This window comes from Benincasa hispida, chromosome 7 (genome assembly GCF_027475165.1).
Source record: "Benincasa hispida cultivar pf3 chromosome 7, pf3_genome.v1.1, whole genome shotgun sequence".
NCBI lineage: Eukaryota > Viridiplantae > Streptophyta > Magnoliopsida > Cucurbitales > Cucurbitaceae > Benincasa > Benincasa hispida.
In genome coordinates this window covers 36317096-36337060 of record NC_143484.1, presented here as the reverse complement: position 1 = coordinate 36337060, position 19965 = coordinate 36317096, and the positions used below count along the sequence as shown (strand labels likewise).

The window sequence follows — 19965 nt, the reverse complement described above, 5'->3', positions numbered from 1 at the left end:
AAATCAGACAAATAGAAAGCATTTTCATTTCCCCTGAAAACATTACCTCTATCTGACTTGTTGATTTGAATATCACTTCTTTCTTATGACAATCAATAGATGTGTGATATAAAATAAGAAATCCATCCCACAATAGCATCAAACTCTAACAGTTCTAAGAGAATCAAATCAATCTCCATATGCTGTCCTTCTATAAGAAGTAACAGTTTCTATAATAATTAATAACTGCAAGCACATAACTAACAGGGGTAGAAATAACTAACTCTGCAGGCATAGTTTCTAGTATCCTATCAATATTCAATGCAAACATGCTAGAAATAAATGAATAAGTTACTTATGGATCAAATAATACATGTACAGGTCTATCATGAATAAAGGCCATACCAATAACGACATCCACTGCATCGTTAGCTTCTTGCTGGGTCATAGCGTAAACCTTACTCTACCAACATGGCCGTCTCGCTGCACCCTTTTGTTTGGCACCATTAGTGCCCTCATCACCTGTTGTCCCTACCTTAGGCTGCATCATTTGGGATGTTCCCTTTTCAGTCTGTGACCCTGAAATCAACTGAGGACATTCCCTTTTGTGATGTCCAGGCTGTCTAAACTAATAGCAAACATTCTACCCCTCATAGCACTAACCTGAGTGAAATTTACCACATTTGATACACTGAGGCTTCCTACCTATACTGGCCACGAACTCCCCTAAACATTCTGATCTGGATCCCTCAATTTTTTGGTTGGGTCTCTATCTGCCTCTCCTCTGTTGGTTGCCTGTCATACTCCCTTGCAAGGTCGTTGGCCCACTAAAACGGGGCTTAAAATCTTTCCTACCAAACTCTCTTAGAATAAATTTCGTCTTCTCCCCTTTGGAGACTTCCTTGTCTTGCCTGTCCTCTGTCAGGCTCTCTTCCACTCGCATCGTAGTCTTAACTAACTAGAAAAAATCTGTCCAGTTAGCTGTAGCAGTAATAGGAGTTTGTATCTCCCTTCTTAAACCACTCTCAAAATGTCTACATCTGTCTTCTTCTTCAGCTATGATCATAGAAGCGGACCTGGATAACTCTATATACTTTTGCTCATACTCAACAACTGTCATATTACCTTGAATGAACTTTAGGAACTCGTTCCTCTTCTTCTCACGGTATGAAGTAGGATAATATTTGTCTTAAAAAATTATCTTAAACTCGTCCCATGCCACTATTCTGATCTATTTTTTCTAGAATTTATCACTCTTCACCACTGATCTTCCCGTTTCTGTAGCAAAAATATTGCTAATTTGACCTTAGGGTCCTCAGGGCATTCGGTTACCTAAAAACATTTTTCTAATTGGATTAACCACACTTCAACATCTGCAAGGTCAGTAGTACCTTTGAAAACAATGGCACCCAGTTCCTTCATTCTCTCAATACCATACTTCTTCTCAGGATCCTTTGGTACAGATCCTACACTAGCTATCAATCTTTGAGCAATCCTATCAAAGACTCGATCCTCTATTCGAGGATCTGCTCTGACCTGGGGGGGGGGGGGTACTAGACTCTCCCTCTAATGTAGTTTCCTATACTACCGATCCTTTAACTGACTCTGAATACCTTTGAGTTACGGGATCTCTAGTAGGGTCACGATCCCTTTCAGCCATCCATCATGTCAGTGTCACTTTTTCGTAGCTTGGTTCTTATAACGTATACATTATTAGGCTCATAACATTATTCACATGCTCCTAATCTAATGCATTACTCTATTCCCAAAATTTTATGTTCTGATACCAACTTGTCACACCCCTTCTAGGATTACTCTCATAATCTAGAAAGAGATGTGAAGACAGAAATTGCCAACCCTCTTATAACAACTACTATCCAACATACTCCTAAAAACCTGTCCTTAGCATCTATGAAATCGGATTAGAGGTTATAATTCTCTAGAACTTAACATACAAACTTAGCAACAACTTAAAGCATAAAAATTACTACTAATCAGAATATCAACTTCAACATACTTAACAGTTTCAGAAGGAAAAAAAAACCAAACTTATTTACAACATCTGTTCAACATAAACTCTACCCTGTTTCCCATGACATGAACATAAAGACTGGATTATCAAAACACGAAGAGCCATCTAAGCTTCACACTTTCTGAAGGGCTGAGAAGTGACTGACTGGCAGAACTGCTAGGTCTCGAGATGTCGACCGCTACTTGGGAAGGAAAACATTAAAAGGAGTGAGCTAGAAAGACTAGTTTGTGACTTACTTTTTTCTTTTTATAAAAACACGCCTTCATAACTCATAGTATAAACAACTTTAAAATAAAACATTCTCATTAACATACCAGGGTTCAAAAATAACATTTAAGAAATAAAGAAAACATTACATAAAAATCCTAGTTTAAAACTCATCAACATATCCTGTAGAATGCCTCTACTCTCTTACCTAAACATACGGGAGAGCCATTTTCTCAATCTCTAATAACTTTAGTTAAGAGAGAGAGTCCTTTTGCTCGATCTCATCAACATCCATAACATAATTCTTACGTGAATGTAGAACTGAATAGGATCCTTCTTATCTTACCATACCTTTGGTAGCAAGGATCATCATATAACTAGGTACCTTACCATACCTTCGGTACCAAAGCTGAGGAGTAGGTTTTCATATCATTACACATGTTAACATCATTTAATAGCATGCTTCCAAACTTATAAGAATCAATGGATAACTCATGTAAATGCTAAGTCATGTCATAAAAACTCAAGTAAAACGCATGGGGTTTCTTATAACACTGTCTTTAAAAACATCAATCATGCGTTTAACTCAAGTCCATTACTAAAACCATGCGTTGAACATTGAGATAAGAGCAACTATGCATTGAGTATTCATAAGTAAAACACTTAGAAAATATTTTGAAAACTAGTCACTCACTATCTCAAGCTACTTATCCAAGGCGTCTGTAGGCCTCCCCTATTTGCGTCTGCCCTGAAATAAGGAAAGATCCCTTAGTCAGTATAATTAGCTCCCTTTTGAGGTTAACACATAAACATAAGTTCATGGCATACTAATAATTCATCGCATCACAACTAGGTTTAACGCATCATAACCCATCTTCACTGCATCAGCTATCCTTAGCCATCTTACCTTATAACTTAGTTGGAAATTTGGATATCTTTCCTCGGGGTGCTCCGATAAGCACTAAAACACTTTCTTAGCCTCTGCAGTGAGCGTCTACTATGTGTCATACTCAAAATGCCTTAATTGTGAACTCTTTGTCTACCATCAACGCACATCATCAATTGATCAGTTGCTTGCTTGTTCTTCGTACGCAGCTGCCTGCTTATTCATCCACAACACCATTTCGAATTTCAATCTTTCAGATTTCATAACTTTAATTCTAGCATTCAACTAGCTCAACTTTCTTTAACAAATTTGCTCATAAACATCTTACCTTTCACTACCTTAGAAATTGGACATTATTCCCTTTTGAATTGACTAGAATTTCCTTCAAATTTTCTCCAGCTTGCCAAGAACTCTTCAAACTTCAAAGTCTCCAGGTGGCAGGAACACTTCTCTCAGGCATAAGAAAATTTTTTCAAACCATTTCTCTTCTTCATTAATTTAATTTATACTTAGGTTTACATGGCATTTCAACCTAATTAAATACCACCTAGCATACTTATCTTTTAATTGACATCTGCAAGGCTGCCACCTGACTTTCTTACCAGTTAATTAAGCTGAACTCCTCAGCTTATCTTCATCGCATGGCCTTGCGACCACTTAAGCATCTTCCCGTCAGCGCATACTTCTACTTATTGTCATATGCTCTACCTTCAATGCATAATCTTCTGCCACCTTGTTTGTCAACCTAGCCCTCAGCATTGGCATACGCAGTTGGTCACCTTGTTCCCTCATACCACATTGTTGTAGTTAGCCATAATGTCCCCGTCCTGGACCTCTGGCTGCATAGTTCAACAGAGCTGGTTGCATGATGCCTCAAAGCTCGAATGCATGTAGTCTCTCATTTTTCAAAGATACTTAAGGATGGTTTTAACTGTTGTCAGTGATCTAATTCTAGATTAGATTGATATCTACTGACTATCCCCACTACATGGAAAATGCCATGTCTGGTACATAATATTGCAAACATCAGGTTGCCAATAGCCGATGCATAGGGGATTCGTCTCATCTTCTCAACCTCTTGAGGTGTCTTAGGACACTATTCCTTAGACAAGACACTTCCATGTTTGAAAGGTAATAAACCTCTCTTGGAATTTTGCATCGAATATTTGAAAAACATCTTTTCAATGTACGATACATGAGACAAGGCTAGTATTTTATTCTTACAATCCCCGATGATCTGGATCCCTACAATAAACTGCGTCTCTCCTAAATCTTGCATTTGGAATTGAGCTATTAACCACTATTTAACATCATTCAGTAGACCTATATGATTCCCAATTAGTAGGAGATTGTCCACGTACAACATTAAGAAAGCTACCTAACTGCTGATGATTTTCTTATAAACACAAGGCTCATTAACATTCTGATCAAAGCCATAAGATTTGATCACAGTATGAAATCTTATATTCTAAGAGCGAGAAGCCTGTTTTAGTCCATAAATGGCAATTAAGCTTGCAAACTTTTTGGTCTTGACCTTGGGAAATGAATTCCTCTGGTTGTTACATATAAATGGTCTTCTCAAGATTGCCATTCAGAAAGACAGTCTTGACATCCATTTGCCAAATTTCATAGTCATAATATGTGGCAATGGACAGGTGAATTTAGATTGACTTTAACATGACAACAGGTGAGAAAGTTTCCTCATAGTCAACTCCTTCAACCTGGGTATAACTTTTTGGCACCAGTCTAGCCTTAGAGGTTTGTACTTTACTATCAACACTTCTTTTTTTCTTGTAGATCCACTTGCAACCTATAGGTTTGACCCCATCAGGTTGATCTACAAGATCCCAGATTGAATTAGAGTACACAGACTCCATTTTAAGATCTATAGCTACGATCCATTCATCTTTGTCCATACTTTCCATTGTCTGTTTATATGACAATGGATCCTCGAAAAATACGTGGGCTTGCAACCCTCCCATTACGTTGAGGCTCCCTCAACGATTGAGGTGGATGTGTACGACTAGGTTAACTAATCTCAATAACTCTTGTTGACATACTAGGTTCTTTTGTTGAAGTTTTAGTAGTTTCATTGAAAAACTCACTTAACCACAATCTTACTGCATGGCTTATGCATCTTGATGTAGTCCTCTTCTAAAAATGTAGCATTTTTCGACACAAATACTTTATAATCTTTAGGATCATAGAAGTAACCACCCTTCCTTCCCTTAGGATAGCCTATAAATAAGCATAATTTTAAATGAGATTCCAATTTCTTAGAATTTTCCTCAAGCACGTGTGTTGGGTAACCCCAAATAATGAAATGGTGTAAACTACCTTTACGATCATTCCATAATTTCAAAGGTGTTTCAGAAACACTCTCGGATGGAACACATTTTAAAATATAAGCTGCAGTCTATATGTATAACCCCAAAATGAATCAGGTAATTGAGCATAACTTATTGTAGACCAAACCAGGTTCTATTTCTCCTTTCTGATACATCATTCTACTGAGATGTACCTGGTGTTGAGAGTTAGGATGCAATTCCATGTTCTATCAAATATTTCTTAAATTTTAAATCCATATACTCCACCTCGATTGGTTCAAAGTGTCTTAATTGTTTTTCTTAATGTATTCTCAACTTCAGCCTTGTACTCAATGAACATTTCAAGAGCTTCAAACTTGTGTTGCATTAGGTAAATATACTCATACCTAAAATAATCATCTATAAAAGAGATGAATACATTCATAGGACTAAAAAGATATGAATGCATAAGTTCTAAGGGTTCTTTGGCTCTATGACCTTTTCCCAATAAAAGGTCTTTTAGTCATTTTGCCTGTTGGATTGTATGTCCTAAAACTGCAATTTGCAATGTTAAGCATATTCTATTATCAAAAGATGTATTGACGTTTATTCAATAAAACTGTTGCTAAATATGTAAATTGCATTTGTACAAACTAAATCCAATAAACTAAAGATCCATGGCTATTATATGAATACTTGAACTTTATGTAGAGACATAAGAGTGGATCAAGTTTAGTAAATAGCCAAAATGGACTATGGTATATGAATAAGGCTTGGTACCTTATTCTGGTAACATTATTAGATGCGACCCATTTTGTAGTAGTTACAATCGTTGTAAAGTGCTACAAACGAAGTGATCCTAATTCGTTCATGTGGGGACATGAGAAGTAGGGACACCCTATGCAATGAGTTTGCATAAGATCGGACCAAGAAATAAGTCACTCTTACTTTATAGCGATGTTTACTATTTAAGACTGACTATTTCAAAGCGATGACCTAAATAACTTAGCCTTAATTTTGAGCTAACTATGACTCCTATTTATTCGAAATTATCCTTAGATTATTCTTAATAGCACTAGCTCAATAGGCCTCCCATTTTAGGGGTAATACCGGGTAGATAGTAGGGACATAGAGTGCAAGATGGAATTTACTCCTACCCACTTTCAGAGATAATAGATAGGTTGTTCCCTTAAGTGCTGACTCCAGGTCTTGAACAAGGAGCCCCACCCTCTCATTAGCCTGAGAGGGACTCAGTTTGATGATTGGATCTCAAACCAATTGTTCATTAGAGGATTAGTGGAACTTAAGAAACAAGAGGTAATCTTGGAGGTAAAACAACTAACTCAGATTTTATGAGATTTATTATGAACTCTTCTTGAATCTGGTTATTTCTTATTGATTTCCTTTCTTTGATTTAAATTCTAGAGCATGCATATAGGTAGATTAAATTGACAACTTAATTTCTTATATGCTTGTCTTTGCTATGTATGATTTTTAATATCCGCAATTGCATTGGAAGCATGCTTAATTCAATAGAAATAGGTTTTAGTTTCACTTATGGCATGATTTCTAGGCTATCTAGGATCACTTAATTAATAACAAAACCTAAAGGTTGAAAATGCATTGGGTTAGAATTGATCATTCTTGCTTAATGTCTTAATCAATCCAATAACGTAATGTAATTAACTAAATGAAAGGGTTGGCATGATAACATTTAGTTAATTTAGGAACTGATGGCATGTTGATTTTCATTAGGGAATTTGTTAAGGATTTTCCTACACCCGATTAGGCTTGAGAAATATTTAATTAATTAATGTTTGCATGATTAATTAATGATTATATTCATAGAAAACCCGACGATCTCTAAACCAACGAAGGTGATCTTGTGTTCGATTTCTCTCTTCCTCAATATATCTTACTTTTCCACAATTTTAATTTCAGCATTTAGTTTTTTCTTTCAATAACACAACCCCCTCCCCTGTTTTGATTGCTTTCCAAAGATTTATTTATCTTAGAGAAGTTTCATCTTAAGCTCCCTGTGGTTCGACCCGATCTTGCCACTAGACTATTTGTTAGTTGAAGTGTTAGACTGTGAAAATAAATAATATTTGAACAGAAGTGCTAGACTGTGAAGATAAATATTATTTGATTAGTAGAAAGCCTCGACAACTTTCCTCCACATCAATTAGTCACCATTATTCGGTCTAGAAATCATTAACTTAACATTTTATTGTAAGTGTAACCCTTCATTTTAGACCTTAGAGTTCCGCCCCAATGAGCCAACCGTAGGGAAAAATTGATTGGGGTGAAAACTAAAGAAATCTTATCTATTTCTAGAGTTTGTGTGAAATTTCATGCACATGCCATCCATAGAGGGAAACAAGCAAAGGTGCCTCGAAGCCGAGCATGATACTTTACAATAAACCAATGAAAGAGAATGTGGGATGTCTTGAACACGTCTGTCTCCCATATACTATAAACATTATCTCCATTCATCTTGGTATTGACCTATGCAAACACCATCCATAGGCTGAACTATGGGTTTCTTCTAAGATAGCATTCTTCAGGTCCTTATAATCAGGTACACATACTCTTCCTTGCTTTAACAATGTTCCATCGGACCTTAACTCATAATTCAACCTCACCTTCTCACCTACTTCTTCTATCAACTTCCAAAGACTCGGATCTTATGATTGCTTCTTATAGATATCATCTATTAGGGTAAGCCTCACTTGAAAATGAACTATTAAATTTCCCATTTGGCCTACTGCCAAAGTGGCATCAGCATTCAACAACTTTTGTAACAGTCTACCCTGGACTGAACTAAGGGTAGCTCGAGGACATCTCGACTTCTGATATAGGGCATCATGTACCACATTCGCCTTTCCCGAGTGGTATTCAATGGTACAATCATAGTTCTTTATTAACTCTAACCACCTTCGTTGTCTCAGGTTCAGCTTCTTCTAATCAAAGATATACTTTAAACTCTTATGGTCAGTAAATATATGACAACACTCACCATACAAGTAGTGCCTCCAAATCTTAAGAGCTAGCACTACTGCTACTAATTCCAGATCATGAGTTGGATAATTATATTTGTGCTTCTTTAACTGCCTAGAAGCATAAGCAATTACCTTTCCTTCTTGCATCCACACACAACCAAGTCATTGTCGGGACGCATCACAGAAAATCTCAAACTCTTTCCTTGGCACGGGCAGAGTTAGGATTGGTGTGGATACCATTCTCTGCTTTTACTCCTGAAAAATCTGCCCGCACTTATCCGTCCATTCAAATTTAGCATCCTTCCTAGTCAAACTAGACAACGGAAGAACAATCTTTGAGAATCCTTCTACAAATCTTCTATAGTATCTTGCTGAAATGCATCCAAAAAGTGCATTTTCTGGGCTTAGAATTTAGTTAGTTTTATGCTTAATTTGAGATCTTTGATGCTTTTATTGTTTGATTGTAGGAAATTGAGCAATTGGATGAGAACGAGCAATTTCAGAAGATTAATGACTAAAATACCCCCAAGAAGGTTAAGGGTTTGACCTAGGGTAATGATCAAAGGAGAAAAAGGAAAGAAAATGCGGAAAGCGAAGGCAGGGCAGCGTTGAACAAGAGTTGCAACGCTGGCCCGCGATGCTACAAGGCAAAAAGCTCATGGAAATAAGGCAGCGTCACAACACTGTACGATTAGAAGATGTGCGCTATGGATGATTTAACGTCAGCGTTGCAATGCTGCCTTGGAGTGTTGCAACGCTGCGACTACTGCCTATATAAGTAGTTTGTGGCCGAACTGATTCAGGGAGGCATATAGAGGCACTTTTAGGACTATTTTGAGAGCGTAAAGCAATATTTTGGTGAGGCCTCCCTGGAGAGTGTAATTTTAGACAGAGGTGGCATCTCGGAACTTCAAAGGATCAAAGATTTGAAGAGATCGTTGGGTTGCAATTCCGGATTCGAGGACGAGAGTCAAGAACACAGCTCGCAATTTCTTCCCTCTTTTATTTTCTGTCCTTTGTGTTTGGAAACCTCATGAATGGTCTATGTTTGTCTTGTAAACATGAGGGACTGATTTTTGTTTCTAAGGTGTTGATCTAGTTTTATGGATTGTGAAAATTGATTGGGTTATTTCTTGGATTGAATTTATGCATAATTATTTTAGTATGTTTGTTCTTAATGCTTTTGATTAACTGATCACAAATCGAATGTTCTTTACTTAATGTCTGTCTCGAGAGAGAAGGTGTTGAGTTGGATCTAGCTTGTTAAACTGTTAATCGAGTATACACGAGAGTGATAGGAGATTAATAGAGATTGTCGACGAAGGAACTTAATGTTGTGGCTAGTCAAGCGATAGAAGAGATTCGGATCGATGGGTAGACATTAGAAAGGGTTGAGCTCGAGAGAGGATACCTGGATAAAAGACTCCTAGATCTATAATTTGCTTGAATCAATCTAAGGTCAAAATAATTAATTTGGTTAATCCGTTTAACGAAATCATACCCCATGACGTGTCTTTGTCTAGTTTCACCCCAGTTTTATCTTTTCTTGCTTTTTAGGATTAGATTAGTTAGGTTCTCATTACAGTTTGTTCCCTTAAATAAAATTAGAAGAATCTCTGAATAGCTAAAAGAGTCAAACCAATTCCTCAGAAGATGATACTCGGTCTCCTGACCATTTTACTATATTATAATTTGATGTGTGCGCTTGCACTACCATCAAGTTTTTGGCGCCGTTGCCGGGGAATTATGTTTTGATTTCTTTTAATATTTAAGAGATTTGACTAATTTTAATTTAGGGTGTAGATTATTTTGTTTTGTTTTATTTTCAATTTTTTTTATTTCAGTCTTCTCTTGTGTGATTTTCTTTTGTGGTGTTTGCTTTACCATGTCTTATTATAATTTTGGGTGGCCTTATGGGTTTTACCAACCTAATCTAGGTCCAACTCCGCCACTGCCACCAATGTCTTTCAACCCATACCCATATCCCATCAGTTACCCATCCCATGACCATAAGAGTTTTTATGTTTATCCACCCCCAGTAGAGGAGAAACCTTCTTTAAAGGACCTGTTAAAAGAGTCTATCTTAGAGTCCCAATTTAGGAGGTTTTGTATGGAAGAGAGGAGGAGGTTAGATAGGATAGAAGCCCAATTAATGGAGAATGAGGCAGCCTTGAAACGTTTAAGAAATCAACTTATTCTTATGATTGATGCATTTAGAGCCTTGTTTGAGAAAAATATTTCCAATGCCATCGGGGTAGGAAGGTCAGTTATTGTAGATTTTGATGATGGGGATGAATTGGAAGCGTTAGAGTCATACCAAGAGTCGGTTTGTGAGATTGAGAGAGAAGTTATGCCAAATTTAGATAAGGAAGTTCAAGTGGTTAAGGTTGAGGTTGAAGAGCCGTATGTTCCATCACTCGAGAGTCCTTTTGCCATTGATCTTTCTCTCTCATATTCTTATGAGTCGCGTCAGTTTGAGTCTTTTTTTAATTTTTAGTCTTTTTATTTTCCAAAAATTAAAAATACCAAAAATAATTTTCTACTTTCAGGTACGCTGGAAAAGAAGGAAAACCTACAAGACTTTGTAGGTTATATTGATTCAACCAAGAAGGGGCATGAAAAATGCGAGAATTTTTATGTACCTTGACAGACAATCTCCCTTGTTGTCTAGCTTGGACGTTAAACACAACGCTTCTTGGGCAACAACCCAAGTTTTTCTTTTCTTGTTGCTATTTTAGATTATTTTATTATTTTTATTTTTAGTTCAACACTCATGATTTGAACTCTTATCTTTTTCTGGTCCAGGTTTTACAGGAGCCCTCAAATTAAAGCATGGTTTGCAAGCCTGACACATGTGGATTACTTCATTAATCAGGCCAGTTTTACTCACTCCCTATTTTTATTTTATTGCATTAAGGACAATGCATGTTTCTAAGTTTGGGATGGGGGATGTATTGCATACTTTTCCTTGTCTAGTTGTTTTTATCCTGCTATGCATGTTATTTAGAAAAAAAATTGTCTTATGCATTTTAATTGATTCACTAGAAGAATTTCAGGCTTCAATGTCGGTTTTAAACTGACATTAAAGCCCTTTAATATCGGTTGCAATCGACATTAAAGCCCTTTAATGAAATTTGCAACGGACATTAAAGCCCTTTAATGTTAATTGCAATTGAAGCCCAAAAATCAAATGAAGCCCTTTAAATCGACATTGAAGCCGAGAATCTATTCGTTTTATCGATTATTTTCCATTTTTTTAAATTTCGTTACCGAATCCATTTTTTCAGTCAAAAAGTATAACATGACACATCATCATCGAACACTATGGCTATGACATATTATTTATGTATGGATTGCAAATCTATTACATTTAATCTGCAAAATCTACTATAAAATTATAATTTAAAAGGCCGTACAATAATTCAACCCTTGAAAACACAAATTACAAGTAATACAAACATTATGAGTTTACTGTCCCTCTCCACTTAGTAAGTATGGATCCTTTCATAATTCTTCTTGAACAGACCCCCCGAACTTCAGCAGTGTCTGGTTATAGGCATCTTTGTCTGACCACTGTTGTTCGAAGGATCACAAACAAAAAAGGTTTAAGACAAAGGATTGAAAGTGAAAATGTGATCAAAATTCATATTCAACTAACCGTGTTTATTGGGAATGTGTATAAATGGTACATTCAAGGCAAAATTCTTGTAATGAATGTGTTGGATCTAGAGTTCCCCAAGAAAAAGCATAAAGAGGTTGTGATACCAAATCTTTACTTCTTTGTTGCACCTGCAAAACAAGAAAACTTAATAGTTGAATAAATGAGAGAATCTTATTTTTCAAGATCTTGAAGAAGAGAAGCTTGGTTACCTAGATATAAGAAACGAAGATGATGGAAAATTTTCGGCAACATAACGATGCTACCACAACAAAACCAAAAATTTACCCTGAACCTGTTTAAAGAAACACACTCCTAAAAATATTTCACAACCACTTGTTCTCAACAGAATTATCAGAATTCCCAAAAAATGAATATTCAAGAACACATATATCAATAAGCAAATTTAGCTCACAATGTACTTTAAATCTCAAAAGTTGTCACACAAACTACCATAGTGCATGAATAACCACAATCTACCATAGTGCAACCCACGAACTCAAGAACCTTGAATCAAATCTAAACTAAAAATAAATAGTACCCATGAGCCATAAACGGGTGTTATATTCTAATCCAATATGTTTACATTCTAATCCAATCTAAACTATAAAGAGGCCAATGGCCTTAAGAGAAATAATTCATTGCAATATGTTTACTCACCTCTTCATTGCAAGCGTGGTTGTGGCGCTTCGGCGGAGACACAATTGATACTACAAACGAGTACTATTTTCTCTAGCCAACTACGCTAGTCCATTGCATTTTTAAAATAATTAACTTTCTTAGGTGTAACTATTGATTGTTTTTAAGTTTTATGGTAATATATATTCTTCATATCAAGTTTTACTAAAAGACTACATGCAGCAGTTCTAGGAAAATGAGACCTTAAGAGCAAAATAGGTGCCCATACAAGGGATTTATCAACGTCTCTGTGTTCATGTGACTGTGTGTGGGAGACACAAAAGAGAGAGAGGAAACCTTGGAGGGCTCCTGCCTCGAGGTGGGCTCCGGTATCGCTTATCAGGTGACCAATCGCATTTGTTTGTGTAGCTTGAATACCTTCATATAAAATGAATGAATTAAATTCCAAAGTCTTGATTAATATAGTTAGTATCTTAAAATAAGTATCTATCCATAAAAAAATATAAATATTTACCTATTTCGACTTCTTCCATAAATATTTCTACCACCATAACTACGAGGACGTTAAGCTGCACCTCCGAAACTGCAACAACAGAGGGCAAGATGTATTAAACAGAGAAATTACAAAAAAAAAAAAAAAAAAAAAAAAAAAAAAAGGAAAAAGAAAAAGAAAAATACAGAAACAAAAACAAAAATCTGCGAACCTTGTCTAGGATTTGCAATTGAGATTAGTTCTGATGCAGCAATATCAACTGCTTGGGCCACAAAGTCAGAACCCTGCACCCAATTGAAATTATGATAGGCAAGTACATAAAATTAAATTAAATCTAAGACGAATTAAAATCAGACTGTAGCTCTGCACAGATATTTGCATCTATATTGATAAGATGAAAGATAAGTACATTAACCATATAAAACATCAATAGTAAGATTACGCCTTACAGTGCTAGCATAAATTCCAAACAGTCCCGTGTTATTGAAGATGCTGTTAAATGCAGAAAAAGATTGAATCTGCTGGTATTCATTCAAAACTCAGAGATCTGTTTCAAACCCAAAGCAAATGAAAAGATTCAACGACGACGGCAACAGAACGAAGACGGAACGAACGACGAACGACAACGGCGGTAGATCTGGCGATCGACGACAGCAGATTTGGAGACACACGAACGACGACAAAACGAACAGCAGATCCGACGGAGACACACGAACGACGACGAAATGAGCAGTAGATCTGGCGGAATGACCAGAAAATCCACTTTGGAAGAGAGGAGTGAGAAATGAAATGAGCAGTAGACACAGGTTTGGAGGAAAGGAGTGAGAAAGATAGGGTCTGAAGAGGGAAGTGTGAGAATGAGAAGAAAAAGAAAATAGAGGGAGAGTGAAGAGGGAAATGAAAAAAATGGGGGGAAAATAGAAAGTTAGAAGAAAAAGTGAAGTGGGTCTTTAATGTAAGTTTAAAACCGACATTAAGGTACCCCTACAATGTCTGTTTTAAACTGACATTAAAGATCCGCTTTTTAAAAAAAACAAAACCAACATTATACATCCGATTTCATTTTTTCCAACCGACATTAAAGCCCAAAATTCTTGTAGTGATTAAATGTTTCGAGTGGCTGAATTTTGAGGAAAATTTAAGATTTTTTTGAATTAAAAAGAGGATATTGTGATTAAATTATGAAATTTGCTGAGGATGTAGTGATTAAGATTGCCTATGAGTTATTCTAAATTTACATGTTAGATGATCTGCTGTAGAAATAGGATGACATACTCTTGAATTAAATTATCTTTAAGTCCCTCTTTGAGTCTCCCATAGCATGAACACGTAGTCACTTTAATTTAGAAACTTTAACTAAAAGTAGGATTGGGTTTAGTGTATTTGGTTGTCACCTCGAAAGGTCCCACCGGTTAGAGGGTTGATGTGCATGATGGTTTGTAATGTTAAACTAAGAGGAAAACAAAAGAATAATATTATTGCCTTTGAAAAAAGAAATAGAGTATATACTCATGTGCTTAAAAGAAAATATTTTTTTATTATTTTGAACTTGTAATGTGTATGCATGGATGAGGGTAAAAAGAGTTGTCATTGCTATTATCAGTTAAGACACTTGGGAATTGACTAGGTATGATTCTCTGCAGTGATTGTGTGAAAGCTAGTGCCCCTAGGTAAAATGATGCAAGTTTAGGGCCCTTTTTGTTGTTAAAAAAAGGTATAAAAACAAGGCACCTTAGTGGACATATTACTTCTTGAGTGTGTGGATGCTTCATGATTGGTGCATGAGCCAGAGTAGGGGGAAAACTAGAGAAGCTCTCTTGAACCTAACTTTAGTTCTTGTATTTTGAATTAAATGTGACTTGCACAGACACACATGGGAGATGATGAGATTTGGCCTTGAAATTTTTTAATGTTGGGATGTGCTTGAAAGTTTCTACTCATGGATCTAATATGCTTATTCTGAATGATGAGGTTTTGAGTCATTTGCATGCTTGTCTAAATTTCATTATAGTCTTGTTCTTTCTTTACTAGGGACTAGCAAAGTTCTAAGTTTGGTGTGGTGTAAATGCATCCAAAAAGTGCGTTTTTTGGGCTTGGATTTAGTTAGTTTTATGCTTAATTTGAGATCTTTGATGCTTTTATTGTTTGATTATAGGACATAGAGCAATTGGATGAGAACGAGCAATTTTAGAATATTAATGACCACAATACCCCCAAGAAGGTCAAGGGTTTGACCTAGGGTAATGATCAAAGGAGAAAAAGGAAAGAAAATACGGAAATTGGAGGCAGGGCAGCGTTGAACAAGCGTTGCAACGCTAGCCCACGCGCTGCAAGGCAGAGAGCACATGGAAACAACACAGTGTTGTAGCATTGTGACGCTACGATTAGAAGAGGCGCACTACAGATGATTTAACGTCAGCGTTGCAACGCTGCCTTGGAGCATTTCAATGCTACGACTACTGCCTATATAAGCAGTTTGAGCCGAACTAATTCGGGGAGGCCAATAGAGGCACTTTAGGGTTATTTTTAGAGCGTAAAGCAATATTTCAGTGAGGCCTCCTTAGAGAGTGTAATTCTAGAAAAAGGCGGCATCTTAAAGCTTCAAAGAATCGAAGATTTGAAGAGATCGTTGAGTGGCGATTCCGGATTCGAGGATGAGAGTCAAGAACACGACTTGCAATTTCTTCCTCTTTTATTTTCTATCCTTTGTGTTTGGAAACCTCATGAATGGTCTATGTTTGTCTTACAACCATGCTGACTGATTTTTGTTTCTAGGGTGTTGATCTAGTTTTATGGATTGCGAAAACTGATTTGGTTATTTCTTGGATTGAATTTATGCATAATTATTTTAGCATGTTTGTTCTTAATGCTTTCAATTAACTGATCACTAATTGAATGTTCTTTACTTAATGTCTGTCTCGAGAGAGAAGGTGTTGAGTTGGATCTAGCTTGTTAAACCGTTAATCGAGTATGCACGAGAGTGATAGAAAATTAATAAAGATTGTCGACGGAGGAACTTAATGCTGTGGCTAGTCAAGCGATAGAAGAGATTCGGATCGATGGTTAGTCATTAGAAAGGGTTGAGCTCGAGAGAGAGAATACCTGGATAAAATACTCCTAGATCTAAAATTTGCACGAATCAATCTAAGGTCAAAATAATTAATTTGGTTAATCGTTTAACAAAATCATACCCTAAGACGTGTCTTTGTCTAGTTTCACTCCCGTTTTATCTATTCTTGCCTTTTAGGATTAGATTAGGTTCTCATTACAGTCTGTTCCCTTAAATAAAATTAGAAGAATCTCTGAATAGCTAAAAGAGTCAAACCAATTCCTCAAGGACGATACTCGGTCTCTTGACTGTTTTACTATATTATAATTTGACGCGTGCCCTTGCTCTATCATCACTTGCTAGACCAAGGAAACTACGTACTTCTGTCACGGAGGTAGGTCATTCCCATCCAACTATCGCTTCTTTCTTCTGAGGATCTACTCTGACTCCCGCAGCTGACACTACGTGCCCTAAGAAAACAATCTGGTTAAGCCAAAACTCACACTTACTGAATTTAGCGTACAGTTGTTTTTCTCATAACGTCTCTTTCAGGTGTTTTGCATGCTTCTCCTCATCTACTGAATAAACTAGGATATCATCAATAAAGACAATCATGAAGTGATCCAAATAAAGATGGAATATTCTGCTCATTAAGTCCGTAAATACTACTAAGGCATTTGTCAGCCCAAACGACATGATTAAAAACTCATAATGCCTGTATTTTGTTCTAAAAGCAATTTTAGGAATATCCAATTCCCTAATCTTTAACTGGTGGTATCTTGATCTCAAATCTATTTTAGACGAACTGATGCTTCTTTCAGTTGGTCAAAAAGATCATTGATACGGGGTAATGGATACTTATTCTGTATCATCACTTTGTTCAATTGTCTAAAATTAATGGATACTTATTTTGTATCATCACTTTGTTCAATTGTCTATAATTAATGTGTAACCTAAGAGTGCCATCCTTCTTTTTTACAAATAGAACTAGCGCTCCCCACGACGACACACAGGGCCTGATATATCCCTTGTCCACTAATTCCTGTAGCTGGACCTTCAACTCCTTTAACTCTGCTGGTGCCGTCCTATATGGGGCTTGTGAAATAGAAGTTGTACTAGGGATTAGGTCTATCATAAATTTTATTTCTCTATTAGGTGGTAAGCCTAACAATTCTTCAGGGAATACATCAATAAACTCTTGCACCACCAGTACATCTTCTGGCCCCAATTCCTTTTTTTTTTTTTTTTTTTTTTTTTTTTTTTTTACTATTACATAGGCTAGGTAGGCCATGCATCCTTCCTCAACAACTTCCTACCTTTGATTACTGAAATCAAGCTACTAGGAAAAACTCTCCTATCCCCTGTAAAGGCTATCTCTACTTTCCCAAGCTTCTTAAATACTATCTCCCTCCTATGCCAATCAACTGAGACATGATATTTACTTAAGAAATCCATGCCTAATATGGTGTCAAATTCAAGCAATTCTAAAGGAATTAAATCAATCAGCATACTGTGTTCCTCAATCAGTACCTCACATTTCCTATGAACTTCTTTTACCACTATTATCTCGCCAACAGGGGTAGAAATTAATAACTCTTCAGGCATACTTTCTAGTATCCTATCAATATGTGATGCAAACATGCTAGAGACAAATGAGTGTGTGGCACAAGGATCTAATAACACATATGCAGTGTGGTTACAAAGTGTTATCGTACCAGTCATAACATAAGTTGTCTCTTCAGCTTCCTAATGGGTTATTGCATACATTCTGCCTTGTGGTGAGGCCTACCAACTACCTTTTTTTAGCTTAGCTCCACTAGTGTTTTCTCTACCAGTCTCAACTACTCTAGGCTGATTGATTGTTTGAGAGGTCGCTCTTTGTTCAGTATGCGTTTCTTGGACTAACTGAAGGCATTCCCTCCTGAAATGACAGGCTTGACCACACTGATAAACACTATTTCTTCCACTGTAGCACGACCCTAAATGATTCTTTCCACATGTCGAACATAGGGGTTTCCTGGCAGAACTCACAACTGACTCACTTGCACGTCCTCACTTCATTCCTCCAGCTGAACCAGTTGACTAACCGAACGTTCTCTGCCTCTACCAACCTCCATTATCCCTATCAGAGTGTTGCCCACCATACTCAACCTTAAAATTCTTCTCCTAGATACTTCGGGAGTGAACTTCCGCCGTTCTTCTCGTTCCCCTCGAACCTGTTCTTCCTCAGCCAAACTCTTCTCAACTCTCATGGCAGTCTCAACTAACTGGGTAAAGTCTAACTAGTTAGCTGTAGCCGTTATTGGTGTCCTAATCTCTTTCCTCAGCCCATTCTCAAACCTCTTACATCTATCTATCTCTTCTACAATAATTGTGGATGCATACTAAGATAACTCAATATATTTCTGCTCATATTCAGCTACTGTCAATGATCCCTATACAAGCTTCAAGAATTCATTCCTCTTGGCTTCCCTGAACGAGCTAGGATAATACTTATCCTCGAAAGCATTAAACTCTTCCTAGGTCATAGACTCAGATCGGTTCCCTCTAGAATCTAGGACCTTCCACCACTTCTTTACTCTCTTCTGAAGCAGGAACATCCAACTCGACTTTCTTATCCTCGGGACATCTCATCAAAATAAAATATTTCTCAATCATATTTATCTAGACCTCAGCATCTACTGGATCTGTTGCACCCTCAAAGGTCGTGCCACCCAGTGCTTTCAACCTCTCTATATTATAATTCTTCTCTGGGTCTGTCTACACACTCACTGCCAACCTCTGGGCTCTTCGATCAAATATTCTATCCTCCATCTGAAGATTAGCTCTCTCTCGAGGGGTACTAGATTCTCCCTTAGAGGTGGTCTCCTGAACCACTAGATCTGAGTTCTGGTGACAATCTCTACCTTCCTCAAGGCTTCTAACAGGTTCTTGTTCCCCTAGAACTATGGGGTCTCTAGTACGGTCACGATCCCTGTCTTCCTTCTACTTACTCAGTCTACCACTTCTTCTCAACATTCTTGCTAAATAGTGCACACATATTTTAATGCATGAGTATAGGCCCAAAATCTTATACTCTGATACCAACTTGTCACACCTCTTCTAGATTCCCTTTCAACCTAGAAGGAAGTGTGAAGATAGCAGATGTCAACCCTTTTATGACATCTTCTGCCCCTCCCTCCTTAAAAAGTTTACCTTAGGTCTAGCATGCCAGTTAAGTACTTAATTATAAAAACACAAAATTTTAGCTAAACATTTCCATTAACCATACAAAATACTTGGAAACCCCAAGCACAAAGAAAATACATACAAACATATTACAAACACATTCATCTCCAGGATTACTCAATACTGGGCTCTTAACTTAAGTCAGTTTCTAGTCCCTAGTATGCACGTGACAAAATTTAGCAAAATAAGGTAAAAACCTAAACTTTCTCTTCAACTCTCAAAACTTGATGTACTCGTGTGGCAAACTGGTAGATCAGCTAGGTTTCGGGGTGTAGACCGCTACCTGGGAGTAATGTTAGAGTATATCAACAAGCAGTGGAAGCAAAAAGGATCAATAAGTACTCCAATTCATTAATTTTAGCATTAAATAAAGCATGCTTACACAATAACAAGAGGGTTTCGAGCCATATCTTTGTAGAACTTCTTGAAATCTTGATTCTCATCTGCAAACTTCTCCAAATCTTGTTGTAGACCACCTCAAGATCT

The 19965-nt window shown here is 36.9% G+C and overlaps 1 long non-coding RNA gene across 1 annotated transcript; it reads right to left on the bottom strand.

The window, feature by feature from the left end:
* Window positions 1-11724: 11724 nt before the first annotated feature.
* LOC120081714 (uncharacterized) lies at window positions 11725-14129 on the bottom strand. The gene is made up of 7 exons (XR_005482936.2): window positions 13652-14129; window positions 13414-13486; window positions 13224-13292; window positions 13046-13126; window positions 12283-12365; window positions 12071-12201; window positions 11725-11985 (listed from the first exon to the last, which is right to left on the bottom strand). It is a non-coding gene; the product is annotated as an uncharacterized LOC120081714 (long non-coding RNA).
* Window positions 14130-19965: the final 5836 nt, after the last annotated feature.